This window comes from Watersipora subatra, chromosome 6 (genome assembly GCF_963576615.1).
Source record: "Watersipora subatra chromosome 6, tzWatSuba1.1, whole genome shotgun sequence".
NCBI classification, from domain to species: Eukaryota; Metazoa; Bryozoa; class Gymnolaemata; order Cheilostomatida; family Watersiporidae; genus Watersipora; species Watersipora subatra.
This window is the reverse complement of record NC_088713.1, coordinates 35,116,874-35,134,555: the sequence shown is the minus strand read 5'-3', so window position 1 is coordinate 35,134,555 and position 17,682 is coordinate 35,116,874. Positions and strand designations below refer to the sequence as shown.

The following is a 17,682-nucleotide window of genomic DNA, read 5'->3' as shown; positions in this document are numbered from 1 at the left end:
CCACTTGATTCTAAGCCAGTCTGGTACATTTTCCATGATTTTCTCATTTTCAACACAGTCATTCAGAACCTTCAAGGGCTTGATCGTTACCATTGCGTTGTTCAAGTGACACAGAAAGTCGCTGAATTCACTTAGTGCTTTCCAATCTCTTGGCGGAACATTGAGCCATGCCTCTAGGTTGCGGCGAAATGATTTGGCAATGGTTTTCTCATTACCGCAGCGCTTCTTTAACGTAGCTCTAGCTGAGAGGTAGACATCATCTGTGTTAGTCGTTAAGTATCCTTCTATACACTTCCTAGCTTCACCCCTGATAAACCTTTTGAGATGTCTCAGTCTTTTATGACCCTCGATTCTTTGTGTACGCAAATATGTATGTAAGTCCACTTCCTAATTAGAAAATTGCAACAGATTTCCTTCAAATGTAGAAAGCTCTACAGACTTTTTGCTGCAGTTTATAGCTGCAGCTAAACTTTCTGCGAGGGTTTTGACCGCATCCAGTTCTTGCCTTTTGCTATGTACAGTTGGCAAGGGGGAGCGAACTTCTGACACCTTCTGACACTCTTCAATGATATGGGGTGTGAGTCATTTCTGAAGGGTCATTGGAGCTTGTCGATCCAGATGCTTGTGACATATTGGCAGTTCTATGTGTTTAAGCAAGTGTCGTTGCTTCTCTGGAGCTCCTTGCTTTGCCATCTGTGCTCCCTAATGTTGAGATCACTTGGCCAGCTTTAACCTTTTCTTTTGCAGTCAAAGAGGTCTGGAGGGGTTTTTGTTTCATGTTGTTCGTGTACTCTTCAAAAATTATTGTTCCCTCTTCCAGCTCTTCATTTGCTTGCTGGCTAGAGTTTTCTACCTCTACTAACTCTTGCAGTTTCAACTCTTGTACCTGCTTTTCTACAAGCTCCTTGAAATTGGAGACAGTAGCATCATGAAATTGGAACATGTTTTCTATTTGCGCACTAGGTTTGTTGTCACACAACATGCAGAGGTCATTGTACACATTTGACACCACTAATGCTTCGGCATTCATTTCATCACTCAAGGTAGTTAGGCCATCAAGAGCTATTACCTCAGCCATATCTACTTGTATCTGATTTAAGTACCTGATGTGAGAATTTATTTTTCTACTTGAATTTAAGTTTAAGGAACTAATCTTACTTTCCTTTCTTTTTAAGTAGAAACTAGTAGCTCTTATTGGCCTTATGCTAGCTTCGTTAGTAAGGTCTTTATCTGATTTACATTCTACACTAACTCGACTGCTGCTACCACATTTTAAATCATCATCAGAGCTTATGCTATTATGACTAAGGTTTGTGCTAAAAGCATTCACATCTGTGGACTGCTCTGTTACTGAGTTTTCAAAAACGAATTCATCCTGACCAGATTGGCTATCGACAAGGCTCTCCTCAGCACTGGAGGCCGATCCCTGACCCTGGGACGTGTTTACAAACTGATGGATGCAAAAAAGTAGAATACCCTTAAAGTGGATGTGGTTAGCTCGCAAAGGCATTAAAGGTTGACTTGCAATAAAATTCACATTACAGTTATTTGGTATCAAAAGATTCACCATGTCTTACTCTGTTGTGTCGTAGGTGCCAAATATGTGGAAATGTGATTACAAGCTCTTAAAGCTCGAACACGAAAAACTGCTTTAGATTGGTATCTCCTCATTTCGATGACGTAGCCATAAAATTTGGTTATTGTCTTGTCACGTGATGTTCTCACGTGAATTGAAAGGCCAATAAAAAGCTCAATATAAAACTTATCGTAGCACTAGTTTATGACAAACACTTCGGGTTTTACCGCAGACCCCGTATCAAATATAGATGCTTGCTACTTTACTGTTTTGTTTCGGTTTGGTCTAATCGGCAAGTCGTAATCTGATCATGTGATCCAATACTTCGCAAATAATTTCTGCAGCACTTTTCGATTATCACAAGTGACCAACAGGCTCGTCATGATTATCAAAAAATGATATGCACTCTTTCAAGCAAAGGCTAAAAAATTAAACAAAATTTGACTGTAAGTTATAAGAAATCACTGCTAAAAGTGACAGCATTACGATGATGATAAAACAGACGCGTAAGAACAATAGACATAGTTTTATTGAATGCGTGAAGTATATTTGTGAAAACATTTTGATGAATGAGGTTGCATGAAAGTGTAAACAGAAACCATCTCTCACAACTACATCACATTGTAGCTGTTTTGGAAAGGGAATCCAAACTACGGCGGTCTCGTGTGGCTGCGATTTTCTGTTCGTTTTTGAGCTTTTAAGAGCTTGTAATCACCTTTCCACATATTTTGCATCTACAACACAACAGTGTAAGACATGGTGAATCTTTTCATATCAAATAACTGTAATGTGAATTTTGTTGCAAGTCAACCTTTAACTAAATAAAAATCACTATTTTTAAAAAATAACTTTGTAAAAAATTTTAGCAAGTTTACAACTAAGTAATACTGTAAAATTTGTATAGCCAATTTACGGAAACGTTACTAAATGACTAAAAGTGTCCAATATGTTTATGCTTGAGACTTATCTGGAGTTTGGTGGTGTTGTTGGCATGGCTTCTGGAGATAGTTCTTGGTCTCTCCTTGCTGCTTGTAGATGTCACTTGTAGGTCAGTATTGCAAATGTTTGTTGTGCAGTTTTACGATGTATCTGTATACGTTGGTTGCTGAAACGGTGTAAGCTGTTGAAAGTATTCTGGTGATTTTCTTAATTGGTTGTCTGTTGGTGTAGCAGTGCTTTGCTACTAATGTTACTTAGTCGTCCTGTGACTCTTTTCATCTGCTATCTGTCTGTTGGTGTAGCGGTGCGTTGCTACTAATTTTACTCCTTAACATTGAGCTAAGGCTTCATTGTAGGGCTTTGTAAAAAAAATGGTAAACTCGGATTCTTATTTGGAATGACGTAAATAAGGAGACTACTGTTCTGGAAGGTTGCCTCATAACTGATTTTTTAGCAATAAGTAAGGCATTATCCAGTACCGTGAAGCCTGCAATCACATAGTACTAATTAGACATAATCCATATTTGAATAGTTATATAACAATCAAAAACAAAGCAGTAATAAAACAAATAGTTTATTTTTCATATTTGACAGCAACATGGTTTAATTCACTAACCTGTTCTTCTTTCTGCTACAACTCCAACCAGTCTGAATTATGAAGCTAGCTACATATACATGTATGTATGTAGTGGTCAACTAAGGACACTAGGGTAGTTAGTGCAAAAAACACTAGCCATCCACATACGCATCCTAAGGACAGCATGATTAATCTTACCCATCTGGTTACATCACAAAGATGGCATCATTAGTCTGGTGCAGCTTCTGAGGACCACCCTATTCATAGGAAGTTTAAATAAATAAACAAGAGGCGTTTTAATCATTGTATGTGATTGAGTAATTGCAGCAATTGTGATGAGTGTTATCTAATTTCACTATAACCATCGTAATTCCTAAACCTGTGTTCACACATGTCCCAGCGTACAGCTTGCATCCCGAGTGTTTTTACCTCCAAAACTGGTTTTTGTTCTTCTGATATCAAAATCATTGCTGAAAAATGAAATATAAATACATGTATATTGGTATAAATATATGAAACATTGAAATGCTGCTAGTTAAACTTCATACACTAACCTCAACAACATTCAGAATATAGCCTGACCTCAACTCAAAAATAACAATATGTTTATGTACTTTTAGCCCTATTTGCTACAGCCTTTTTAGGTTCAATGAGTAGGTGTCTATTCGACGTGTAGTGGCAAGCTGTGAGTTTATTCAGCCACCTCTATTAGCAGAGAGGCTGAATAATGTTCACTGGTCCAGCTTCACCAAGCTCATTGAATAATGGTATCCTGCAGTCTCTTCCAAAGGTCAGAAAGAATGGTGTTTTTTCAAACCTTGGATTATATCGGTATACGGTAGTATAATAAGCTAGCATTGCTGCCGGTACATAGAAATCCCATGTACCCTAGGACACTTATATTTCGCTAGTATTTAGTTTCGTGAGTAGCATATAGAGTAAAATTTCGCTGCAACTTAATTTCGCAGCTCTGATGAGTGCGAAAATATAGTGATGTGAAAATAAATGCAGTGGAACAAACATAATTAGATTCCTCAGGTTCAGTTCACCGATGGAAATTTTTTTCAAATTGCGACTAGTTTGTAATTGTAAACCACAGGTAGAATGGTGTGGGCAAGGTCGATAATGCAATTTGATCGCTTGCTGCCATTTTTTCTTTTGCCATACCTTCTTATTTTTCCTGTATATTCTTCACCTGGGAGACAGATAAACAAATGTGTAGCCTCAGTTATGGCGGATGCGAGTTGCACATAAGCCGAGGGGTGTTGAAGGTTCGCGCCGTGACTTACTCTAACATAGACTGAGTGACCTTCAATCCATCCAGACCTTGTTTCCATTTATTCTCAACTTTTGCTTTCAGCTCTGCATTTTCACTCACTTCATACATCTGTTCTTTGTATTGCTGTCACCTTTGGAAACCTTTTCACCTAATGCAGTTGGTTGAAATGTCTCTGATTATAGTTCAATCTTTGCTTGAGCTGTGTCATGTCAGCAAATTTATTGCTAGAGTATATACCTGAGGAAGCAACTCCAAGTTATTTGACAGTCCTATTTTTGCACTTGAACACTGCATATTTTATAATAAATTAGTACCGAGGCTGGCCATAAGAGATCATCAGCTGTAATAAAAATGTGTACAAATATTCCATAATGCAGTATAGTAGTTGAGTGGCATTAATAACAGTGCATCTTTCTGTTAACCGAACGTTCTTGTTCGACTCTTGAGTGATGCAATCTTAATCATAGTAGGTCTTATTATAGTAAAGGTTTTTGGTCTACATCTACAGGTATGCCACCGTTACTGTTGACAGTTCAGTTACACTTGCTCTCCGGTCACTGATATTTCATCTCTTATGTATATTTAATCCTGTTGATTTCAGAGACAAACCTGGGAATGACGTGCGCAGCAGCAAAAGACAAAGTTAAAAATGAGCATCCATGGTTTAGTATTGAACAAGAATACGCGTTAATGGACAGAGATGGGCATCCCTTTGGCTGGCCGAAAAGTGGATTCCCTCAACCTCAGGGTCATTTTTATTGTGGCGGCAGTGCAGATCGGGTGGGTGTCATTAGATCAAGTGTTGTTTAGCTAGCGGTGATGATCCTTATTATTGCAACCTCTAGTTCATTTTTCATTTTAAAGCTGCAATCATGATTCGTTACGCTGATACCAATGCTGTAAAACCAAAAAAGTGTAGAAGCGGAAGCAATTACTACAAAATGGCTGATAACCAGGGGGAGATGACTGCATATTAGACAGGAAATGAGTTTATTTAAGGCTTTATTGAGGTTTATTAGACCTCTGATTAGACTCCATTCTTTGCTTGAGTTGTATCATATGTCAGCAAATTTATTGCTTGAGTATGTACCTGAGCAAGCAACTCCAAGTTATTTCGACAGTCCTATTTTTGCACTTGGATGCTGCATATTTTATGATAAACTGGTATCGAGGCAGGCCATGAGAGATCATCAGCTGTAATAACTATGTGTACAACTATTCCATAACAGTAAGGTATTTTAGTGGCCTTGATCGCAGTACCTCAGGCTGCTAAACCGAATGTGCTAGTTCGACTTTTGAGTGATGCAATTCTTATCGCTTGTGGCTTTGGACAGACTTGGGTCTTATTATAGTAAAAGCTAGTTGGTCTGCGTCCACTAATCCTAGCTGACATGTTTATTTAGCCTTAGATCTCTTACGGATAAGCTATGTGACCATAGGGCGTGCTTTCAAAACATATGGGCTCTGCTAGAATTGAATCTACATCCTTGTGGTTGTGTCTGTCGCATAGATACTGCTAAAGCCAAAGTTTCTTCATTAATAGGTGTTCGGACGAGACATAGTAGAAGCCCACTACAGAGCTTGTTTATATGCCAGTGTCAAGATCTGTGGTACTAACGCTGAAGTCATGCCTGGTCAATCGGAGTTACAGGTATATATTGCTGGCAACCTTCTCTTTCTCTCTGAACTCTTAGTTTCACACAAGTGGGAAGTTTTTCGTTTTAAGTAAAGACAATTAATAGTTACGATCAATGTGCAGTCAGCAAGGGCAGCAGTTTTTCCTAGCTCAATTTATGATACATTTTCAATGCCACTAGTAACAGCAATTGAGTAACGAAAAAACGATCAATGGTACATCAGTTTGAGTTCGTTGTTGTACTGTGTTTCAGGTTGGACTTTGGGAAGCCATGCACATGGGAGACCATATATCGATCGCGAGATTCATTGTGCACAGTGGCTGAAGATTTCGGAGTCATTGTATCTTTTGATACCCAGCCAATGCCAGGCAATAGGAATGGCGCTGGCGCTCATACCAATTATTCAACAAAAGCTATGAGAAATGAGGGTAGTATTAAGTGAGTTCATAATATTATGCTTTTTAAGATCTCAGTCTAGTCTGTTGAACTATCAAATCAGTTTCTGTGACTTGTGTTCAAAGGGTGTAGCTCGTGTTGTTTTATCATAACATTGTTTGTTACAAAGTGATGACTATATGAACAGCGTTATTTGCTCTGATGTGATTCACGGAACATTCTCTTGTACAGATCCTTCCTTAGACTGCTCAAATATCTAGCCCACACGTAGCCTCTTGTACAGATCCTTCCTTAGACTGCTCAAATATCTAGCCCACACGTAGCCTCTTGTACAGATCCTTCCTTAGACTGCTCAAATATCTAGCCCACACGTAGCCTCTTGTACAGATCCTTCCTAAGACTGCTCAAATATCTAGCCCACACATAGCCTCTTGTACAGATCCTTCCTTAGACTGCTCAAATATCTAGCCCACACGTAGCCTCATGTACAGATCCTTCCTTAGACTGCTCAAATATCTAGCCCACACGTAGCCTCTTGTACAGATCCTTCCTTAGACTGCTCAAATATCTAGCCCACACATAGCCTCTTGTACAGATCCTTCCTTAGACTGCTCAAATATCTAGCCCACACGTAGCCTCTTGTACAGATCCTTCCTTAGACTGCTCAAATATCTAGCCCACACGTAGCCTCTTGTACAGATCCTTCCTTAGACTGCTCAAATATCTAGCCCACACGTAGCCTCTTGTACAGATCCTTCCTTAGACTGCTCAAATATCTAGCCCACACGTAGCCTCTTGTACAGATCCTTCCTTAGACTGCTCAAATATCTAGCCCACACGTAGCCTCTTGTACAGATCCTTCCTTAGACTGCTCAAATATCTAGCCCACACGTAGCCTCTTGTACAGATCCTTCCTTAGACTGCTCAAATATCTAGCCCACACGTAGCCTCTTGTACAGATCCTTCCTTAGACTGCTCAAATATCTAGCCCACACGTAGCCTCTTGTACAGATCCTTCCTTAGACTGCTCAAATATCTAGCCCACACGTAGCCTCTTGTACAGATCCTTCCTTAGACTGCTCAAATATCTAGCCCACACGTAGCCTCTTGTACAGATCCTTCCTTAGACTGCTCAAATATCTAGCCCACACGTAGCCTCTTGTACAGATCCTTCCTTAGACTGCTCAAATATCTAGCCCACACGTAGCCTCTTGTACAGATCCTTCCTTAGACTGCTCAAATATCTAGCCCACACGTAGCCTCTTGTACAGATCCTTCCTTAGACTGCTCAAATATCTAGCCCACACGTAGCCTCTTGTACAGATCCTTCCTTAGACTGCTCAAATATCTAGCCCACACATAGCCTCTTGTACAGATCCTTCCTTAGACTGCTCAAATATCTAGCCCACACGTAGCCTCTTGTACAGATCCTTCCTTAGACTGCTCAAATATCTAGCCCACACGTAGCCTCTTGTACAGATCCTTCCTTAGACTGCTCAAATATCTAGCCCACACGTAGCCTCTTGTACAGATCCTTCCTTAGACTGCTCAAATATCTAGCCCACACGTAGCCTCTTGTACAGATCCTTCCTTAGACTGCTCAAATATCTAGCCCACACGTAGCCTCTTGTACAGATCCTTCCTTAGACTGCTCAAATATCTAGCCCACACGTAGCCTCTTGTACAGATCCTTCCTTAGACTGCTCAAATATCTAGCCCACACGTAGCCTCTTGTACAGATCCTTCCTTAGACTGCTCAAATATCTAGCCCACACGTAGCCTCTTGTACAGATCCTTCCTTAGACTGCTCAAATATCTAGCCCACACGTAGCCTCTTGTACAGATTCTTCCTTAGACTGCTCAAATATCTAGCCCACACGTAGCCTCTTGTACAGATCCTTCCTTAGACTGCTCAAATATCTAGCCCACACGTAGCCTCTTGTACAGATCCTTCCTTAGACTGCTCAAATATCTAGCCCACACGTAGCCTCTTGTACAGATCCTTCCTTAGACTGCTCAAATATCTAGCCCACACGTAGCCTCTTGTACAGATCCTTCCTTAGACTGCTCAAATATCTAGCCCACACGTAGCCTCTTGTACAGATCCTTCCTTAGACTGCTCAAATATCTAGCCCACACGTAGCCTCTTGTACAGATCCTTCCTTAGACTGCTCAAATATCTAGCCCACACGTAGCCTCTTGTACAGATCCTTCCTTAGACTGCTCAAATATCTAGCCCACACGTAGCCTCTTGTACAGATCCTTCATTAGACTGCTCAAATATCTAGCCCACACGTAGCTTCTTGTACAGATCCTTCCTTAGACTGCTCAAATATCTAGCCCACACGTAGCCTCTTGTACAGATCCTTCCTTAGACTGCTCAAATATCTAGCCCACACGTAGCCTCTTGTACAGATCCTTCCTTAGACTGCTCAAATATCTAGCCCACACAGAGCCTCTTGTACAGATCCTTCCTTAGACTGCTCAAATATCTAGCCCACACGTAGCCTCTTGTACAGATCCTTCCTTAGACTGCTCAAATATCTAGCCCACACGTAGCCTCTTGTACAGATGCTTCCTTAGACTGCTCAAATATCTAGCCCACACGTAGCCTCTTGTACAGATCCTTCCTTAGACTGCTCAAATATCTAGCCCACACGTAGCCTCTTGTACAGATCCTTCCTTAGACTGCTCAAATATCTAGCCCACACGTAGCCTGTTGTACAGATCCTTCCTTAGACTGCTCAAATATCTAGCCCACACGTAGCCTCTTGTACAGATCCTTCCTTAGACTGCTCAAATATCTAGCCCACACGTAGCCTCTTGTACAGATCCTTCCTTAGACTGCTCAAATATCTAGCCCACACGTAGCCTCTTGTACAGATCCTTCCTTAGACTGCTCAAATATCTAGCCCACACGTAGCCTCTTGTACAGATCCTTCCTTAGACTGCTCAAATATCTAGCCCACACGTAGCCTCTTGTACAGATCCTTCCTTAGACTGCTCAAATATCTAGCCCACACGTAGCCTCTTGTACAGATCCTTCCTTAGACTGCTCAAATATCTAGCCCACACGTAGCCTCTTGTACAGATCCTTCCTTAGACTGCTCAAATATCTAGCCCACACGAAGCCTCATGTACAGATCCTTCCTTAGACTGCTCAAATATCTAGCCCACACGTAGCCTCTTGTACAGATCCTTCCTTAGACTGCTCAAATATCTAGCCCACACGTAGCCTCTTGTACAGATCCTTCCTTAGACTGCTCAAATATCTAGCCCACACGTAGCCTCTTGTACAGATCCTTCCTTAGACTGCTCAAATATCTAGCCCACACGTAGCCTCTTGTACAGATCCTTCCTTAGACTGCTCAAATATCTAGCCCACACGTAGCCTCTTGTACAGATCCTTCCTTAGACTGCTCAAATATCTAGCCCACACGTAGCCTCTTGTACAGATCCTTCCTTAGACTGCTCAAATATCTAGCCCTCACGTAGCCTCTTGTACAGATCCTTCCTTAGACTGCTCAAATATCTAGCCCACACATAGCCTCTTGTACAGATCCTTCCTTGGACTGCTCAAATATCTAGCCCACACGTAGCCTCTTGTACAGATCCTTCCTTAGACTGCTCAAATATCTAGCCCACACGTAGCCTCTTGTACAGATCCTTCCTTAGACTGCTCAAATATCTAGCCCACACGTAGCCTCTTGTACAGATCCTTCCTTAGACTGCTCAAATATCTAGCCCACACGTAGCCTCTTGTACAGATCCTTCCTTAGACTGCTCAAATATCTAGCCCACACGTAGCCTCTTGTACAGATCCTTCCTTAGACTGCTCAAATATCTAGCCCACACGTAGCCTCTTGTACAGATCCTTCCTTAGACTGCTCAAATATCTAGCCCACACGAAGCCTCTTGTACAGATCCTTCCTTAGACTGCTCAAATATCTAGCCCACACGTAGCCTCTTGTACAGATCCTTCATTAGACTGCTCAAATATCTAGCCCACACGTAGCCTCTTGTACAGATCCTTCCTTAGACTGCTCAAATATCTAGCCCACACGTAGCCTCTTGTACAGATCCTTCCTTAGACTGCTCAAATATCTAGCCCACACGTAGCCTCTTGTACAGATCCTTCCTTAGACTGCTCAAATATCTAGCCCACACGTAGCCTCTTGTACAGATCCTTCCTTAGACTGCTCAAATATCTAGCCCACACGTAGCCTCTTGTACAGATCCTTCCTTAGACTGCTCAAATATCTAGCCCACACGTAGCCTCTTGTACAGATCCTTCCTTAGACTGCTCAAATATCTAGCCCACACGTAGCCTCTTGTACAGATCCTTCCTTAGACTGCTCAAATATCTAGCCCACACGTAGCCTCATGTACAGATCCTTCCTTAGACTGCTCAAATATCTAGCCCACACGTAGCCTCTTGTACAGATCCTTCCTTAGACTGCTCAAATATCTAGCCCACACGTAGCCTCTTGTACAGATCCTTCCTTAGACTGCTCAAATATCTAGCCCACACGTAGCCTCTTGTACAGATCCTTCCTTAGACTGCTCAAATATCTAGCCCACACGTAGCCTCTTGTACAGATCCTTCCTTAGACTGCTCAAATATCTAGCCCACACGTAGCCTCTTGTACAGATCCTTCCTTAGACTGCTCAAATATCTAGCCCACACGTAGCCTCTTGTACAGATCCTTCCTTAGCCTGCTCAAATATCTAGCCCACACGTAGCCTCTTGTACAGATCTTTCCGTAGACTGCTCAAATATCTAGCCCACACGTAGCCTCTTGTACAGATCCTTCCTTAGACTGCTCAAATATCTAGCCCACACGTAGCCTCTTGTACAGATCCTTCCTTAGACTGCTCAAATATCTAGCCCACACGTAGCCTCTTGTACAGATCCTTCCTTAGACTGCTCAAATATCTAGCCCACACGTAGCCTCTTGTACAGATCCTTCCTTAGACTGCTCAAATATCTAGCCCACACGTAGCCTCTTGTACAGATCCTTCCTTAGACTGCTCAAATATCTAGCCCACACGTAGCCTCTTGTACAGATCCTTCCTTAGACTGCTCAAATATCTAGCCCACACATAGCCTCTTGTACAGATCCTTTCTTAGACTGCTCAAATATCTAGCCCACACGTAGCCTCTTGTACAGATCCTTCCTTAGACTGCTCAAATATCTAGCCCACACGTAGCCTCTTGTACAGATCCTTCCTTAGACTGCTCAAATATCTAGCCCACACGTAGCCTCTTGTACAGATCCTTCCTTAGACTGCTCAAATATCTAGCCCACACGTAGCCTCTTGTACAGATCCTTCCTTAGACTGCTCAAATATCTAGCCCACACGTAGCCTCTTGTACAGATCCTTCCTTAGACTGCTCAAATATCTAGCCCACACGTAGCCTCTTGTACAGATCCTTCCTTAGACTGCTCAAATATCTAGCCCACACGTAGCCTCTTGTACAGATCCTTCCTTAGACTGCTCAAATATCTAGCCCACACGTAGCCTCTTGTACAGATCCTTCCTTAGACTGCTCAAATATCTAGCCCACACATAGCCTCTTGTACAGATCCTTCCTTAGACTGCTCAAATATCTAGCCCACACGTAGCCTCTTGTACAGATCCTTCCTCAGACTGCTCAAATATCTAGCCCACACGTAGCCTCTTGTACAGATCCTTCCTTAGACTGCTCAAATATCTAGCCCACACATAGCCTCTTGTACAGATCCTTCCTTAGACTGCTCAAATATCTAGCCCACACGTAGCCTCTTGTACAGATCCTTCCTTAGACTGCTCAAATATCTAGCCCACACGTAGCCTCTTGTACAGATCCTTCCTTAGACTGCTCAAATATCTAGCCCACACGAAGCCTCATCTAAACTTTGCACCTGAATGCAGAATTAATAAGACGTGCGTTAAAATTTGCCCCTTTTTATAATATTAACAATATCTTGTAAATAGTTTTTTGATATCAACTTAAAAAGCCATCTGGTCAATTGGTTGGATTGCGACATCATGCTTACACATAAACTGCTCACTTTTGATGTACAAATTACAATTTAGTTGAGACCAGTTCTCCCCTATTCCATTTTATAGCCTAAGCTCCCCTAAGACTGTCGAGGGCGTTCTCACACCCCTTTGATTTGAATAAAACAAAAATAGCTCAAAACATAATGAAAAACAGACATATGGAATATATAAAAACGATATATCTTGGAAGGTCATTCTAAGAAGAGTCTAACGTTTTCACACAGCAGCACCATATAAAAAAACAACTCATTTTATGATCTTTGACTTTTTCCGTGCTTTTTTTCTGCTATTATTTGATAAAATTGTGGTTTCTTGTGGGTGAGTGAAATGCGCCTATCATTTTCAAAATTAATGGCATTACGATTTTTATTTTTCATGTATAGAAGGGATAAAACTTAAGATTCACATAAGCAAGTGTTGCGAAAACAAACACACTTTCCTCATTGTCACAATTGGTTTTTCTCAGCCCTCGAACAACAAATCACACTTTTTAAGGGCGTGAGTAGTTTTCAGTTTCTAATATAGTTTATATAAATGCTCTATTTTAATATTGAGCACTCTCTTCTAGTGAACTGCAACCTTCTTCTTCATCAGTATATATATATATATATATATATATATATATATATATATATATATATATATATATATATATATTCGCATTGGTATTGTCAAGCAGATGTTTTTTGTTACGTGACAAATGAAAAAAAATTTAGAAGTCGGAAATTAAGAATGATTCAGCGAATAAAGTGGCTATTTTGCCCATTTTAGACACATAAATGATGCTATAAAGAAGATGTCTAAGAAACATGAGATACACATAAAGGCGTACGACCCACGTGGTGGGAAGGACAACGAGAGACGATTGACTGGTCTGCATGAGACGGCCTCCATCCATGACTTCAGTTCTAGTGTCGCCAACAGAGGCAGCAGTATTAGGATACCCAGACACGTAAGTATAGCGTTGGCTCCTCTCATTGTTGATAGGTGCACCCACCATTTTCTGGTGACAATGTATGTTTGGGGATAAGATTTTGACTGAAAGACAGGCTATTACAACCTCTGTGGAACTGTAGATTACCAAGCGGTTATTTCGGTTTTTCGCCGACATTCTAGCAACTTGGCAGCCATGTTGTTTACTAGGCAGTCACATCAGTTGTCAGGCAGCTGGCAGCAACATTAGTTGCTGGCTGGGCGTTTAATCTGTTAGGAAGCCATATTAGTTGTTAGGCGGTCCTTTTAGTTGTTTGGCAGCCATATTGGTTGCTAGGCGGTCCTTTTAGCTGTTTGGCAGTCATATTTGTTGCTAGGCAGTGATCTTGGTTAATTAGCCTAGTTGATTGGATAATTAGTCTATGCTTCATCAATAGTATGAGATTGTGTTTTGATGAACATATTACTGGTCGGGCAATGGTTCCCATATCCACCAGTTTCACTGAACATTTGTACTATTACATGAAGGTTTTAGTAAAAGTTGATAAAAATACAAGACTTTCAATCAGTCTTAGCAATAATTGTTTGTGAGACACACCCATGTGTCCTTGCTAGACCTTGAGACTTCAGAACTGACGCTTGTCTCCACTAGATTGTATTTATCAAAACCTGCAGTAAATGAATCTGTGCAGAGATAATGAAAATGAACCCAGACAACATAGTACGGTACTATTGAGCCGGTACTATTGAGCCCGTGCTCTGTGGTAGCATGCCTTTGTAATCTCTAGCTATGTATGTTATTGTTCAATAAGTCTCATCGGGAAAACCAATAATGATCACTAATCTAATTGACTTATGCTAGCGGCTGCTTCATAGTTATGTACAGGAAGCTGCTTGTAATTCGAGAGACCAGCTTAGCAGGTCGTGTGGTGGGTGTACATTTGTTGGATGTTTGTACTCCTTTGGCAGTATATGTATGAGCTCCTTTCCCTTGAAAGAGCTAGTCAATGAAGTATTTCATACAAGTAGAGAAGGTTGAAGCACTTCTTGGCTAGTGGTAAGTTGTCACTAGTTAGCGGGTTGAACTAGTAATATATTCCCATTGTTGGAAGAAGAATAGTGGGGTTAGAGACACAAAAGGTTCTATCAAACCTGTCTTTGATTAGTCATTTGCTCCTGGCACTGAAACCTTGTCCCCCCCTTCCCGCCACTCCTCCCTAGTCCATGTCTTTATTTTTATGCCACAACAAGCCTCTCGCACTGTTAAAATGTAAGTGCTAAATCCTCCGTGGCAACAAACTACTGCTGCCGTGAATAAGAACTTCTCAAAAAGTAAATGTCGAGGTTTGTCTGGTTTTTCACAACATATGAAAGTAGTTATACTAAACTTGGAAGTTTGCGCTGCTAAAGATCTATGTCACTACCGTGAATTAATAATAATATTAGCGCCATTGAAAATAATAGGAATAATAATAACTGCCCTGTAGGTGAATTAATAAACACAATAATTCTCGCTCCAAATGGGTTTTAATATTAATAATTATTACTTTAGAGTTTTGTGTGGTCAGCTCATTTGTGTTGTTAAAACTTTACCACGTTTGTTAGTTCTCACAAATAAAACCATCCAAATTCTAATATGATCAGTTCTTTGGGCGACGAAGATAAAAAACATTTGGAGGTGCCGAGTATCGATCCCAGTATATCTCGCATGCTAAGCGCGCTCTCTACCACTTGAGCTACATCCCCATTGTAATACATATTTTGTGAGATAAAGGTTACAGTTTATTATGTGACTTTATCTATTGCACCGGTTTTTAATTGGCATTGCTATCACTCCTTGACATGCATATTCGTCATTTGATCTTATACAGCCCTTAAGCTAATCCAAAAGTCCTCAGATCTATTCTGCTGTAATCTGGCTGCACTTTATTTACTACCATTTATGGATGTTGCTGAGAACTGATTTGGACAACTGCCAAATACTTTAGGCTGACTGCGCATTGCATCAGCATTTGGTATTGCATCATCCTGTAGTTTTGGCTTATTTTGACTAGGTTTTATGGGTCACCATGTTGTATAATACATTTATCTTCATCACGATAGCAAGATGGTGTTTGGTCAGGGGCAGAGTTTTTTGTGGTGGAGTTTCAACATTTTTAGTTGCTGCTCTTGACTTGATCTTATTCTACTTGGCAGGTGGCTGGTGAAGGCAAGGGTTACTTAGAAGACAGGCGCCCTTCAAGTAACTGTGATCCCTACATGGTGACAGAAAGAATTGTGCTGACCACACTTATCGAGACCGAGTAAAACTTGGGAGTTGTCTGCTCACATATTTCTTTTATAACCATTTTTTTTATTTCTTACCATACTTATGTTCTTTAACATGCGCCTGGCTGGCAGTATATTCTCTATTTATATTCACTAATGATCATCTCGCATGAAAAAGGTATGATTGTTGTACAAGTAGAATCTCAAAGGAATATTAACTGTATCCACTTTTTATGAGGAAGAAAGCAATATGTTGATTTTAACTTCTTACTTGAATTTAAAAGTTTTACACAAATAATTTTTTTACAATAACACAATAAAAAAGGTCTAATAAAGGAGAAACCCACTATAAAATATTGTTTCACGTTCATCACGAGTTGCAATGCATTATGGTTAAAGTTATGGATGAAAAGCTGCATGGCTGCAAATGGCTTGAGACAAGCTGCAGCATATTCAAGTAAAGGATATTACACTGGAATCTGTGTCCAGTCTGTGTATTCTGCCAAGGTTAAGAATAGTTAGTAGTAGGTAAATATTTATAAAGCAAAGTATTTAATTAATTTTGAATTTCCTTTGAGGAAGTTGTGTTCACAGATAACTCACTTTAACATATTGCATTTAGAGCTAGCCGTATTTCGGTGCAGAAAAGGAATATAGTGACCAGGCATTGTGAGTCAGCCAACTATAAAGCATATTGAAAGATTGATAAAGCAATAAAAAACAAAAGAGTGCCCATGGCCACACAGTTATTTCTTGTATCCCTTATCCTAACTATGACCCTGGCAGTCTCCAGTTTAGTGAGAGATCCTCAGGAGTGCCAATAAAGTACAGAGAATAAGTATATGTACAGTTATTCTGAAAGGTGAATGTTTGGTACATGTGATAGAGTAGATAATATGGGTTCACATCCTGTACTATGTAAACTTTTTTCTCAATCTCCAACTATAATAACTGCGTACAACTATTGTTGTGTCAATGGGTGGTTGATCGTCGGAGTTGTCAGGATGTCAGTCTTCCATTTTGAAAGTTGTGATTTCGGATGCAACCTTTTTTTTTCAACCTTCAACGCTGTTTATGACAGATGCAGCTCCTGTCAAAATTATAAGTTTTGTGCTAATTTAAATAATATTAAAGGTAATTATATTCACAATAGTGTCTATTGCTCAATAATAATGCTCAAGTGATTGAGGGTTTGTATAGAATGATGATATACTTCAATGGATAGAGAGGATTAATGAATGCATCAATATTATGAGTAAAAAGATCTGAGGCTATGTCTTAGGAATTGTGGGAACGTCCTGTATACCCTTGAAGAATCTCTGTCACTTTTGCTCAGTTACTCAACATGCATACAGTGAAACTAGAGACATGATAAAATAAAGCTGTAACATGGAGGTGGTGGAACATACCAGAGCATTCATTAAAAACATGCTTAAATTTAGTAAATATTTAAGTCCAGTTTTCCTGGAGAAAAATAAACTGGTGCCAATAAACCCTTTTTAGGGTCGTGACAAACAGACTGTACTCTGCAAAACCTTAGTCTTGATAAGGATTTCTAATAAGCCTAACAAAATAGTGCAAATGTTAACCCACTTGAGTTGTCTTCTCTACCTAAAAGTAAAACAGTTCTTAATTTGAAATTTTGTATTTATAAAAAATTAATTTTAGCAACGTTTTAGAATAATAACATGTTTCAAATTGTCAGCATGTACTAGTATGCGTTATAAATTTGGTTTTGAGATTTTTTCTTTAAAACTGTTTATTATTGTATCACTATCAAGAAAATACTTACCTGATTCGATCTGCTTTCACACATTTTTACTGCACAGTCATAGATGTATCACATTCATAGAACTACCTCACTGTAATGTATTAGTGCTGATATATTTTAACCCTTTCGCATTCATAGAACTACCTTACTGTAATGTATTAGTGCTGATATATATTTTAACCCTTTCGCATTCATAGAACTACCTTACTGTAATGTATTAGTGCTGATATATATTTTAACCCTTTCGCATTCATAGAA

The 17,682-nt window shown here is 40.1% G+C and overlaps 1 protein-coding gene and 1 pseudogene across 2 annotated transcripts in view; one reads left to right on the top strand and one right to left on the bottom strand.

The window, feature by feature from the left end:
• Positions 1-17,682, bottom strand: part of LOC137398468 (uncharacterized) — a 331,058-nt gene that overhangs the window by 56,037 nt on the left and 257,339 nt on the right. The window lies entirely within an intron of this gene.
• On the top strand, positions 4,980-15,970 carry LOC137398467 (glutamine synthetase-like; annotated as a pseudogene).